General features: G+C 41.8%; 1 long non-coding RNA gene across 1 annotated transcript; it reads left to right on the forward strand.

Moving 5' to 3' along the window:
• Positions 1–403: 403 nt before the first annotated feature.
• LOC113447629 (uncharacterized) lies at positions 404–8,582 on the forward strand. The gene is made up of 2 exons (XR_003375639.2): positions 404–1,109; positions 7,872–8,582. It is a non-coding gene; the product is annotated as an uncharacterized LOC113447629 (long non-coding RNA).
• Positions 8,583–8,919: the final 337 nt, after the last annotated feature.

An 8,919-nucleotide genomic window follows, 5' to 3' on the forward strand; every position in this document is an offset into this window, starting at 1 on the left:
CTAGGAAAAAAAGCAATATTTAATTGAAGTTAGTAATAAGTTTGGAAAACGCAGTCTTGAATGTTGTAGGAAGTTTTTAAAAAACAACACTTAAAAGTCTAAAAAAGCAAGACTGATATTTTGGAAAAACAAGTATTTAATAAAGTGAGTAGTAAATTCGGTGGGGAAATGTTAGTAGGCAGTAAGCTTGGAAAACTGTTGTAGGAAGTTTGAAAAAGGGCGATACTTTAATAGTAAGTCTGAAAAAGCAAGAATCTTATAGTTTTTTTTTGGGGGGGGGAGTATTTAATAAAGTGTGTAGTATTTTTTTTTTAAAAAAAGCAGTATTTAACGAAGCGAGTTTGGCGCGTTGCATGGCAGCTGCTACCTAGAGCCGTAACGGAGCACAAACTGTGTGTACAGAGAGAGGGGAAGGCCACGCAACCCCACGGCTGCCAGCAGGGCAATTCCCCTCCAAAGACCTGTCACCTCCGCCGACTCCAAGCGGGCCTGTTCTTGCCAACCGGCCCGTCCAAAGAAGCTAGTAAAGCCGCGATCCGTTCCCGGAGCCTCTTCCACCGAAGCGGAGGCAATCAGACGCTCGGGCGGAGAGAGGGAAAAGCCGGGGGCCGTTGATGAGCTTGTAATAGGAGACAAGCGCCCGTGACTGCCGAGCCCAGGAGCAGGGCGGGCACAGCCCGGGAGCGACTTGTTGGCCAAGAAGTAATAGCAAAAGCGAAAGTAGCCGGGCGGCCTTGGCTGCAAAGGCAGCCGCGACAGCACCGACGGCAGCTGCCTAGCGAAAAGCAGAAGTTAGTTTGGACTTGGGGGGGGGGAGGAAAAAAAACCCCACAATAGGAAGGGGGATTCCTGCCTGCCCCAAACAGCCCTGATTGGTCGAGATGGGCTTCCCAGGAGGGGGCAAAATGCGTTGATCCTCTCCGCATAAAATACCCGGGAAGGAGCGGAGCAGAACGGTCCGGAGCGCAGCTTTTGCGCGCGCGGGGGGCGGCGGGCGGGTCAGACGGCTGTGTGGTCCCTGCAAAGCGAGGCCTCGCCCGGCCCTTTGCTGACTTTTGGGACCATCCAGCAGAGCCAAGCGAGACCACCTGCCTCCTGAAGCCGGCCAGGTGAGAGAGGGAGAGGGAGGGAGGGAAGGAGGGAGAGACGGGTCTGCAAACGGGGCAGCGGGAGAGCCGCACGTGCTCCTGGCAGGCAGGTGGGCGGGCGCGGGAGAAGCAAGACCCGCGAAAGCCCCGATTCCTCCCTGCAGGCGTTTCCACCCGTGACTTTTGACTACGGGAGTTCAAAAGCGTTTCCAAGGGTGGCGCGGCTGAGCCGGGAGGCGGAAAGGATTTGCCGCTCTCCCCCGGCCCTGCGGCCAGGGTGCGGCCGGGTGAAGGAAGCGGAGCGTGGCCTTGAAGCAATGCAAGCGCCTTCCTTGCCACCAGGGTTGGTTTGCTCCCCCTCATCTTCTTCAGGGTAACCTCTTCTCTCCCTTCGGCCGTGGGGTCCCTTTAGTAAGTGCAGCGCCTAGGAGAGCTTGCACCTGATGGCCGCATCTTGGTCTGCCGAGGCAAACATCCATCTGGGCTGTGAGGGCAGATGGCCTTTCCTGGTGCATCTGGGCAGGGCCACGAGAGAAAAAGAACAGAAGTGTGGGGGTCATTTATTTCTTTACTCCCCGCCTCGGGAGAACCGGCCAGGCTTCATCCCACCGCGCCAAAAGTACACTGTTCCCTTTGCCTTGCCAGAAATTAGTAGGGTGGCCTCAGGCGACCAATCTGCAAAATGGCCTTGGGAGGTTGACTGCCCAAAAATGAACCTCATACCATCCCCTAATTTCCAGGGCCAAAAGTATTCTAGATACAGATGGGCTTTTCAATAACTAATAGTTATTGTACAGGAAAGCAAATCTTACCAAAACGAAGGTACAAATAGAGGTTGCTTCTTGAAGTAAAAGAAAACATGTTGATCCAACTCAGTTTATTGGAACTGAATATACAAGTTCTTCTAAGAGTCCTTACTCCTGCCGGTTGCTTTCCATATTAAAAAATAGGAAGCTGTTATTTTGACTCTTTCCTGTCTCTTATTTATGTATCTATTTTTAAGAAAAATGTATTTGGGGGGAAATAGAAGTGGGACAATGCCTCTGCTGCTAATGTAAATTACTTCCCCCTAAACTAGGGGGAAATTATCTTTTTTTTTTTAATGAATAGAAAGAAAGTTCGTGCCTTTCAAGAGTTGAGGTTTTCCCCCTTCTTGCATTTCCGGTCCAGAAAAAGTTGCTACTGCTAGTTTCATCTGTTGAAATTATGCAACTTTCAAAGACATGGCTCCTTTCAGAAATAGACTCCTGTAGATCAGATTTCCCTTCTTGTAGTAAACTTTCCTGATCTCACATTGAGAATTTTGATTTTTAGAAGAAAAAAAACCCAGTGGCTTAGTTGGAACCTCATTTTCGGCATCTCTGCTGGAGAAACAGCAATTTTAAAAAGGTGTGAAATTGCTGTCTTTTAAATCGGGAGCCAGATTGGTGGCATCTAGTTGGTTGAAGGTATTCACTGGTGTCTTCAGAGTCAATGGCAGCAATCTGCATTATTGCCACCATCTGCATTAAATAATGTTGTTCTATTACATGGATGGTTCAGGTTGTCAAATGAGCTGAATTCAAAAGACTGGATTTCTGCTTTTTTTTTTCATTATCTAGGAAAAGGAATTTCATTAGATACAAGTGGATGATTTTTCCTCTACTAAACAAACAGTGTTCTCTTTTGCATATGGCCAACCATGTGTAGATCGTATTGAAAAAGGAATAGTCTTCTGTAGAGCTAGTGCCAATTCTAGGCGTTCAGTGTGTAGGTTTAAGTAGCCATCATCACTGAATTAGAGAGCTTTTCAATACAAAAATACTCAGTTTAAGGTTAAGCAGAAAAAATGTCCAAATGGACTGAAATTTCACAGGTTTAAGAATAAGGTATTAGTTCCAGGTTTAGTCATAACCTGCAAAGGGACTATTGAAATCGTCAGCTTGTAAATTACTCATGAATGACTTAAATCCCATAGATTTACTCTTGTTATGATTACGCCTGGATCCAGCTCAACAACTGCAGGCTGAATAATGATACAGAATGATTTGTGTGCAGATTGTTTTCAGGAGTTCAGAAATAACTTGGAGAGAATTTGGCACAAGACTGTTCCTCTTTTTAAAAAGAGGAAATTGAAGAGGTGGGTAGGAATTGTGTATGTGCATGTTCTGTTGATACTTGTCTCTTTGTGTCTTTTTTTAAAAATGCTTTTGTGCACCACCTCCTTAAATGGCGTGGGTTGGCTTTGTGAAGATTTAAAGTGCAGTTTAGAAAATCTAAGATTGTGGCTATAATCTAAGGTTGGGAATAGTGATAAAGGGCATTAGGCAAGGCTACTGGGCTTGTTCAGATAGGTGTTGGTTTGACTTCATTGAAACATGATGCATATGTGATGCAGGGCTCTGTTCTTTATAAAGGGATGTGGTTTTGATGTAAGTTGTGGCTTTTTAAGTAGCTGTACATATCAATTCAGTAAATGTTCAACATATCCTTTTGAGTGGGTTACTTTCAAACTAAAAACCTTTTTGGTTTTCTCAACCAGGCTTTTAAGAAGAGAGAACAGCATTTTCTGGTTTTCTTCTTAAAACTGATAAATGTGCATAAATACAGTATGTGCAAATCTCCACCCATATTAGCAAAGGAATGTATGCAAAAAGTACTTAAGGTTGAACTTCTATAACAGTGACTGGAAGCATTCCTACTTAATGTTACTGAACTACAGTTCCTAGCATGCCTCATTCTTGATCATACCACTTAGAACACCTGTAGGGTCACTGCTTCCCATCTCTGCCATATAATCTTATATTGCCATTCCAAAGCAGTACTACAGTATTGGTGCTTTACATCATTAACACTGCTATTCCAGTGTTTTTAATCCCACATGCCTCCATTATCTACCTAACATGCTAAAATAGACAAAATTGAAATGAATATGGAGTACTATGAAAGGCTATCCTTATAGCAATTGCAATACTTTTTCAGACTTCTTTTAAAAAGTGGACATCTTCAAAGACAATTTATTCTAACCTCAGTAACTATTAAGCTGCATGAACTTCAACTCCCAGAATTCCCCAGCCAGTATGCTGGCTGGGGAATTCTGGGCATCAACATACATGCAGTTTAAAGTTATTAAGATTGAGATCTACTGCTTTGGTCAGTTTAATACTGGAAGCGGTGCTGATAAATGGAGGATCACTACATTTGGATGTCTCGGTCTCCCAATACAGGTAGTCCTTGACTTACATTCTTTTAGTAACTGCTCAAAATTAAACAGCACTGAAAAAAATGACCATTTTTCACACTTAATGACCATTGCAGCATCCCTGTGGTCGTGTGCTCAAAATTAGGACACTTGGCAACTGCTATGTATTTATGAAGGCTGCAATATCCTGGGATCATGGGATCACCTTTTGCAACCTTCTGAGAAGCAAAGTCAATGTGGAAGCCAGATTCACCTAACAACCATATTACTAACATAACAATTGCAGCGATCCACTTAACAACTGTGGCAAGAAAGATCATAAAATGGGCCAAACTCACTTAATAATTATCTTGCTTAACAACAGCTCAATTGTGATCATATGTTGAGGACTACCTGTAAAATGTGAGAAACTGAACATGCTTTTCCTTGGTAATGCTTTTCTGTAGTCCCAAAGGTGTTTTTTCAAGAGACAACTGGACTTCCTGGTTTTTTCTTTGAAGACGTTTCGCTTCTCAGCCAAGAAGTTTCTCCAGCTCTGAAAAAGGTGCCAGATTTAGCCAGAGCTGAAGAAGCTTCTTGGATGAGAAGCGAAACATCTTCAAAGAAAAACCAGAAAGTCCAGTTGCCTCTTGAAAAAACAACTTGGGATCAACCATGACCTGAATGACTAAGAATCTTCATAGACACTTTCTGTAAGAAGCTCGTGGATTTGGGGAGAGGGGTAAATGGGGTAGATGGGATGGGAATATCTTTTTGTATCTATGTGCCCCATGGCATTCAATAAGGCTTATTTGCCAGGACATTCTGTATCTGGTGACAGAAGTTCTTGTGGCCTTCCAGGGGGGTTGCCTGGCAACTAAGAAAGAAGGGCTCCAAAGTAGTAGAAGGGGTTGTATTATCCATCATGCTTCTGAAATTAGACAGGGGGCCTAAGAATCCTGTAACAACTCTACTACCAAAAGCAGTCAGGAATGTCACTCATTGCTTGTGCCATTGATACAGCTGCCAAACAAATAACAAAAATAATGAAATTAGTGAAATACTGGGCCCTTGCTGGCTCGTGCGGTTGGTAATTCAGCAATATATTCAGTTTCCCTAATCCTAGTGGTACTTAGGCCCTTTCAAGGGTGCTATGATTTCAAGAGTAATACAGAAAAGTGGCAATAACTCTGACTCCTTTTGTTACTGGAGCTTGAGGAATTTGTGGAATATGTGTATTTATTGGAGCCAAAGATTTGGCTGCTGTTAGTGGTCCATTCTTCCAAAGCCAATATTTTCTCCTTCCTTGAGGTCCTTCTCCCTGGTCCTCCATGTCAACCCTTCTCATTGTTCCCACGAGAGTCTCTTCCCCTGTAGGTTCTCTCCGTCTCTTATTTCCTGGCTACTAATAATACAATGCGTACATCTGCTGTGCAAGAGAAAGGGTTACAAGGAAGTTGAATAGCAATAAAAGATTTGAAATATGACCCTGGTAAATCCACTTGGCTGCACCCCAGAGAATATAATAGCTCTGGGGAACTTGGTGGCAACAGGCAGGAGTAAGATCATGGAAGGCTTCTTCCCTCCCAATTTCTATCTTTTTTTCTTTTTTGTATTTTTTATTTGGTTATAAAATAAAAGGCTTTCTTCTTTTTTTCTTTTTAACTTTTTTGTTTGGTTATAAAATAAAATATGATACAAAATACAATAGCAAATAGGAAAACGGTGGGGAGGAAGAGGGGGAAGAGAAGTTAGGAAGGATAGGAAAAAAAGAAAGACAACATTGACTTCTGACTCTCTCTGTTCCAGTAAAATAAGACATGAACATCAAATCACAACTTCTTGCTTTTTTATAATAATACGAACAAGCCATTTCTATAAAGATGTATCAATCTACTCAGTAAAACCAAAGTTTCATTCTTTTCCACTTCAAGCACAAAGTTCAGAAGTGGTCTCCATGTGGAAACAAAAGTACTTATATTCTTTTCTTTAATCAAAAATTCAAAATAGTCAATTTTGCCATTTCAGCCAACTGGTCCATAGTAGGAATCGAAGTATTCTTCCATTTTTGTGCATACAATGAATAGTCTTGCTGCTGTCAACATACATAGAAACAAAGTTCCCAAAAGGAAAAGTTCTGGTTTCATCTTTATCTCCATTTTGAAAATTTTCTGTATTAAAATATGAATCATACTCCTTTTTTTTCCTTTATCACATGTCCACCATAGATGATAAATAGTCTCTTCTTTACTTTTACACTTCCAACATTCATACAACATACCTTTATACATCTTAGATAACTTACCTGGTGTTAAATACCAACGATACATCATCTTATAGAAATTTTCTTTTAGATTATAATTTAATGTAAATTTTAAATCCTTCGCCCATGTATTTTCCCATTGTTCAAACCTCACATTATATCCAAAATTCCTTGCCCACTGAATCATGTAATGTTCTACAAGTTCATTTTCCAGATTCAATTTCAGTAACATTTTATAGATCTTAGCAATAATATGTTCGTTGTTTACACATAATAAAATTTCCCATTCATTTTTAACAACATACATTCTATCTTTTTTCTTGTATGCAGCAGCAATAAGTTGAAAAGGGGATTGGGAAGAGGGGGAGAAATAATCCACCCCAAAAAAGTTTTGCAGCAGGAATAGGTTGTGGCCATGGAAAAGGCCTATTCCGCTTGCAGAGCAGTTATCAAGCTTCCAGCGCAAGTGATGTTGGAATAGATCTCTGATTCGCAAACATTTCTCTCCCGCCATTCAATACTGCATAAGCAACATTTCCAAACAAGTCTTGTGGGCTGAAAGGTGTTCTTGGTACGCTTTCAGGAGAAACCTTTCTGTACACCTGGTGCTTTCAATCTACAGGTGGCTTAGGCATCTTATAATGACACCTGAAAGGGAATATGTTGCACCACACTGTTTAATTAGCTGTTGAAAATCATTGCAACAGGATGTGGTGATGGTCAGTTGGCTCGGATAGCTTTGGAAGATTTGACCAATGTATGGCTCAGATCTACCAGAGCCTGTTTGCCATTGTCCTAATAACTTTCTGGATCAGAGATAGCAATAGCACTTAGACTTATATACCATTTCACAGTGCTTTACAACCCTCTTTAAGTGGTTTACAGAGTCAGCCTATTGCCCCCCACAATCTGGGTCCTCATTTTACCGACCTCGGAAGGATGGAAGGCTGAGTCAACCTTGAGCTTGGTGAGATTTGAACTGCCAAATTGCAGTCAGCCGTCAGTCAGCAGAAGTAGCCTGCAGTACTGCATTCTAACCACTGCGCCACTGTGGCTCAGAGATAATCAATTTTGAAATAGCAGCAGCAGAAGTCTTTGGCTTTCTCAACCCATTTTCTGGTTCCTTGATTTCCAGAGATAATGCTTTTTGATGGTACCAGAGCACACCTACTGTTCCTAATTTACTTAATCCAAATCAACTAGCAGTCACAGTGGAAATGGCCCCAGCCATCTTGTTTTGACAATGATGAGATGGATGGCCGATGTGAAAAGCTTCCGTCATGTAGTTGTGGCTCCCCTATTAGGTTTTTCAATTCTTCTCCGCAGTCAAGATCTTAATCCAACATTTTGTTTCCTACAGAGGCCACCGACCTGCCTCGGGCTCACGTCCAGAAGGTGGAGGCTCTTGGCAACTGGAGCTTAGAGGCAAGCTTCCCCCAACCGGAAAGTAACACGGAGTCCTCAAGGTTAACAGACTTTATGAAATGTGTCTGTCATGAATTTGTCCTCCTTCTATGTGGCCATGTTTGCCGGTCATCATCACATCCTGCGGTAATGAATCCTGCCGCTTAATGACACACTGTGTGAAGATAAAGTCTGAACCTTGAAAAGCAAGATTTGAGTCTTCAGAAGGACGCGAATACAAGCTGTTGAGACTTTGAGGTGGATTTATTGACTTTCATTGGGGTTTGTCTACTTGCAGGATTTAAGTGTGCAATGTTACTGTCACTGAAATGATCTTCCCACCCTTGCTGTGTCATGCATGTTGCTGCCCTCTGTGGGGTTAGCAGCGTGCAGCTGTGTCTCTCCAGCCATAGAATTTACCTCCTATTTTGCTTTCAATCAGTTATCAGCTTCTGCAAAGGCTTAAGAATGGGCAACGGAATCCCAAAAGCAGCTGTTTTGCTCTATTTTCCAGCTGCACTTGGATTCCGTTCCTTGCTCTTTTGCCCACTTCTCCAAGATTTCATTCATTCTCTCCTGTAACTTATGGTGTAGTGAACTATTTGGGGAGCCACTGGAAGAAACAATTTAAAAAATAAATAAAGCACAAAGACTCCATTCTGTTCAACAATGAGAACTAAAAACTTTTTATTTTTAAATGATAGGCAATAAATTCAACATACACCAAAAAAGTCTGAGCTGACTATTCACCAAGAGTTACAGATGCCATAGAATTATTTTTTCAGTGGTAACAAATTAGACCTTGATTTAAAGAGACTGGTAGTTCTTAAATCAGCTAAATATCAAGGAGGAAGTAAATGTTGAGTAGAAGCATGAAAAAATAATAATAATAATAATAATAATAAGTTTTTCTCCTGGTTGATTCAATCTTGGGAACAATCTGAAAGGTGAATTTTGCAGCTGTTCCTTCATGAGTTGTGCAGTCAACTTAAGGAATTAAGTTC

This window comes from Pseudonaja textilis, chromosome 2, assembly GCF_049901715.1.
Source record: "Pseudonaja textilis isolate UNSWEBS1 chromosome 2, rPseTex1.2, whole genome shotgun sequence".
NCBI classification, from domain to species: Eukaryota; Metazoa; Chordata; class Lepidosauria; order Squamata; family Elapidae; genus Pseudonaja; species Pseudonaja textilis.